Source organism: Procambarus clarkii, chromosome 66 (genome assembly GCF_040958095.1).
Source record: "Procambarus clarkii isolate CNS0578487 chromosome 66, FALCON_Pclarkii_2.0, whole genome shotgun sequence".
Lineage (NCBI taxonomy): Eukaryota > Metazoa > Arthropoda > Malacostraca > Decapoda > Cambaridae > Procambarus > Procambarus clarkii.
In genome coordinates, this window is record NC_091215.1 from 2,330,502 (window position 1) to 2,335,815 (window position 5,314).

The following is a 5,314-nucleotide window of genomic DNA, read 5'->3' on the forward strand; positions in this document are numbered from 1 at the left end:
GGGTTCCATACCAGGATATTTTTAATTAAATCCAATAACTATAAGCCTATCATGGTAATAGTCCAAAATAAATACATATAAACAAAAAAATATTTGTTTAATCAGATAAGGGTGGTTAACGATTGTATAAATTGATCTTTAAAACAGGGTGGGGTGACTATGCCCGCCTAGGTGTGGATATAGCTAGTGTTTAGACGAGTCTACGTGGCATGTGTGGTGAGTACACTTCTCTACGGCTCCGAATCCGGGACCCTGGCCTCTCACCAGGAGAGACGGTTCAAAACCTTCCACATGCGGAACCTGAGACGCATCTTTGACATTATATGGAGAGACCACGTCACCAACAACACAGTACTCGAGGAAACAGGAATCCCTTCAATGTTCACTCTCCTGAAGCAGAGACACATGCGAATGCTGGGTCATGCCACACGCATGGAAGATGGCCGCATACCGAAGGACCTCTTGTACGGAGAACTGGCAACAGGAAAGAGGGCCACCAGATGACCCCAGCTGCGTTTCAAAGACGCCTGAAAACGCGACCCCAAGCACATGAACATGGACATCAACACTTGGGAGGCAGCAGCTGCGGACAGATCTGCCTGGAGATGCAAAAGGCAGAAAAGACTTCAGCAATTCGAGGGTGAACTGAAGAGGCAGGTGGAGGATAATAGACTTCAGAGGAGGACTCGACCACTGTCAGACTCACCCACTTCGACGTTTGTCTGTGTTCGCAGCGGTCGGGACTGCCATCCTCAGGTTGGATTTCTCAGCCAGAGCAGACGTTGCATCCAACTAGACCCCCGGGCACAACCCCATAACCCCACGGGATTGACGGATGCCAACTACTATTAGACGCTGCCATGATACTAAACTCTCCACCACCAAAACGAATATACACCGTGGTCGTTAACGCTAAGTTTCAACCGTTTTTATTCCCGAGGACCTTAGTATAATGGTGTAAACGTCATATAAAACTGATTAAAGTTTTCATAAACCGTTTAAAAATGATAGATGTGGAAATATAAAATACCAGTGTGAAGTGGGATGTGGAGCCACAGTTGATGGAGCTCGCAGACACCATCACACCAAAAACCAGAACACACTATACACCAGTGTATCTTGAGGTTATCTTGAGATGATTTTGGGGCTTTTTAGTGTCCCCGCGGCCCGGTCCTCGACCAGGCCTCCACCCCCAGGAAGCAGCCCGTGACAGCTGACTAACACCCAGGTACCTATTTTACTGCTAGGTAACAGGGGCATAGGGTGAAAGAAACTCTGCCCATTGTTTCTCGCCGGCGCCCGGGATTGAACCCGGGACCACAGGATCACAAGTCCAGTGTGCTGTCCGCTCGGCCGACCGGCTCCCCTTGTTCTATGTTCTATATTAAAAATACCACATCAAACTGTTTAGCTACTCTGTGGACAGGTATTGTGGTGAAATAACTTAACTATAAATGAACTAAATAATAAACAAACCAAACAATAAACAACTCGTCACCAGTAGGAAACACCACGTGCATCAAGCTGTGCGATTTCAGCAGTTTAGGATACCCATAGACCTTTGCATGATCTATTAAAACAGTATAAACATTGAGATACACTTTAAAGTAAACTAAGCGTGCCGAACCTTAGAAAAACAGTAGTTAAGTTCAGTGTGAGGCCACACTGAAGGCACTCCAGCAAAGGAGCCAGACACCATTTATGCAAAATCAACACCACCTCATTAGTTACCTTCATAAAAATGCAGTACTAAGCTCACTGCGAGAGCTACATAAACCTTAACAATGATCTACTAGATGAAGAAAGACTTTGAGCACCCGGATTCCTATATTGTGTATTATAATATACATTATAATATATGTTATGCGAACAGTTCGTGATAATTATTTTTGTCAGGGATCATTGTTAAGATGTTTCACTAATTGTTCTATTTCAGCAACTCGGACATAACACAGGCTTTTAAGCCAACCTCAGTAAGTCAATTACTTGCCACACAATTAACTATAACTAACTAGGTTAACCAATGTTTAGCAAATAAATATTTGAAATATAGTGCAATGGTTTATAGATAAATACAAATATACATTATGCAATAGATAAATTCACAACGATAAAATATTAAGTCTTGTCATTGTTGATAATATCATTCATGTGTACAAAATACCAGAATTAAAAACAAAAGCTAAAACTAATATTTTATATTAATTATCAGTGCATGTTGTGTTATACATATATTTTATTTTACCATAAAGTACTGAAATTTATTTCATCCGGCAGGTAAAATGAAGGCAGAAATATTCCTGCTGCGTCTCCCTAAATGTGAGCCACCTAGAGAACACTGAGACAAACAATACAGTCCACTATAGCACGAAGACGACTACAGTTTACTTAGTGGCAACTGGATATGATTACTATCACTCTAAACAGCTAAAATGTTGCTATCGTTCTTTTTATTTAGTAATACATCATTTAATTTTAATCATTCTTAGGAAATCAAATAAAATCTATAAACCTAACATTCAGTGAAATTCAAGAAATCACCAACATTATAGAATTTTCAGTTATATTTCTTGCATAAAATTACATACAAGAGTACAGAGCTTGGCAGACCTTTTGCAGGAAGACTACGTTGTCCTCCTTATACATTTCAGAGAATGACGGGGTGTGTAGAACCAGTCATATTTTAGCAGATAACACTGTCATGTCGGATCCAGACCAGAGAATCGCAGCGCAGCTAAAGATTCACCCACCTCACAGTCACTCACCCTGTCCTCGCCACTACACTCGAAGTTGACGTCTATGCCACTCCACCATCTCTTTTGCTATAGTAAGTCATCAAAGACCACTTACCCATGTTTGTGTTCATAATTGTTAATTGAATTGGAATAGAAAGTACCAGAACTGAAACTGAGTATTGACTGAAGAGTAAATCGATCTTACAGTCTCAAAAACTGCAATTAATCAGCAGTACATCCCTGCACATCTATAACAATACTGAATTTGTGTACTGAGATTATGGGCTGATATTTATGGGCACTCGTGAGTGGAAGACTTGGTAACTTTCCTGTTACTACAGAGGGAATTGATTTGATACATTATCTTGTAATCTATGGACATATGCAATGTCCAAATGTAATATCTTTTCTGAGGTGCTGACAAACGAAAGAAATTGTCTTTTCTTAACAAAGTAAGGAAAATAGATTTTCTACAAATACAGTTGGCATGAAGATCCATATGTGCTCAAGAAGAAGATTTGTAGAGGCAACATTTTGTCAAAGGTAAATAACCTTAAATCTAAGTTAATTCTCATCCAGAGAAGAACAAGTTTAGTTCATCCACTGAGCCTGCGTATTCCTTAAAGGAACTTGCTTTTCATTTAAGAAAATTGAATAAATAAACAAATTATAATATATTTACGATAGAAGTTCCCTTCGGGAATCTAATCCTCAAAATATAAAGGAAAACCAGAGATAAAACAAACATCTTGTAAAAACTCTTCTTTACTTTTGAGTCAAAGCCATGACGTTTCGAATACGACCTTATTCATCATCATATCTAAAAGAAACAGAAGTCACAATAAAATAAATAGCAAAACAATGTGACTTAAACTTTGAACCTTTTTGTTTTTCTTTGTTTTGCGCCCTTATAAGCATGGTATATTGAGAGACACCATATTTAGTGTCCATAATGGTAGTTTGTCACCATAGGTATTGTGAAATATATCACAGATAAAGAGTATTGCATTGTATGATGACAAATGTGAAGTGTGTTTTGGGACACAATATGAATTGTGTAACACCTTAAGTTATATATTATGTGTTCAATATGTGACGTAGTGTGATATGTTCAATACGTGACGTAGTGTGATGTGTTCAATATGTGATGTAGTGTGATGTGTTCAATACGTGACGTAGTGTGATGTGTTCAATATGTGACGTTGTGTGATGTGTTCAATATGTGACGTAGTGTGATATGTTCAATACGTGACGTAGTGTGATGTGTTCAATGTGACGTAATGTGTTCAATATGTGACGTAGTGTGATATGTTCAATATGTGACATAGTGTGATGTGTTCAATATGTGACGTAGTGTGATATGTTCAATACGTAACGTGGTGTGATGTGTTTAATATATGATGTAGTGTGATGTGTTCAATACGTGACGTAGTGTGATGTGTTCAATACGTGACATAGTGTGATATGCTCAATATGTGACATAGTGTGATGTGTCATAAATGTGGAGAATTGAGTGATACCATAAATGTATTATGTTGTGTCTCATTCAACGTGCTCCGTAATGTGTGATACCTGAACAATTAATTTTCGTCCTTATATACATAGTGAATTATGTAGCAAAATATATGTAATGTGTTGCGCTACTGAATGATTATTATTTTGAAAGCATATTTCTTTTAAATAATGTTAAAATAAATGTTGAACATTTAATTGTTTCTTAGGCAGGCTGGGGATCTTAGACATCCTTAGTGCAATGTATTGTACTATTTAACAACAATATTCTATTTTGTTACACCATAAGTGTGGTGTGTTGTGTGACTTGAGTGCTATATAATGTTGGGATGCATAAATGTGATTCTTACCTTTATAACCTGCAGCGTTGACATCTGCTCCAGCGTCGAGGAGGACCTTCACAGTGTTGTCGTGACCACCTTCGGCTGCCCTGAGAAGGGCTGTCCTGCCTGTCAACAGACACCACAATTGTTATTATGCATAAACCATCACGATTCCAGAGGTTTCTGTAAATTGTTGAAATAAACCATCCTTGATTAACAACTTTTATACTATTTAAGTGAAATACCAACTCTAAATATTATGCAAATTGATTTTCCATTTTAAGAATAATAGACGATAACCGTGTTAAAAAGTGATCAGAATAGATCACATTAAAAATATCCAACATACCAACGGTTATTTTTTGATAACTTATTGCTTGTAACAAGAGAGAGCCAGTTGTGGTATTATTATGTAAATCAATTAAAAACTTTATTTGAAAATGTACAGTACATTAGTAACATAAGAATAAACAGTAACAGAACAGTAAGTAGATATTGTCATTACCAGGATCAGGAACTTAACTGGTAACAACTTATACAAATATTTTCATTGCTGTCAAGACTAAACAGATGTATAGCAATCTAAATTTTATATTATATTTAGGCATAAATTGATTGACAGTTATTTGAAAATTTGAAAGACGATACAGTGTAAAGATAATATGTATTTCACAAATATAAGGTAGTTAGACAATTTGTCATAGAACTAATATAAACTAATAATACCATGACATTAAATATATT

General features: G+C 37.2%; 1 long non-coding RNA gene across 1 annotated transcript; it reads left to right on the top strand.

The window, feature by feature from the left end:
- The first annotated feature begins 2,752 nt into the window (after positions 1-2,752).
- LOC123753115 (uncharacterized) lies at positions 2,753-4,790 on the top strand. The gene is made up of 2 exons (XR_011223820.1): positions 2,753-2,827; positions 4,613-4,790. It is a non-coding gene; the product is annotated as an uncharacterized lncRNA (long non-coding RNA).
- The last annotated feature ends 524 nt before the right edge of the window (positions 4,791-5,314 follow it).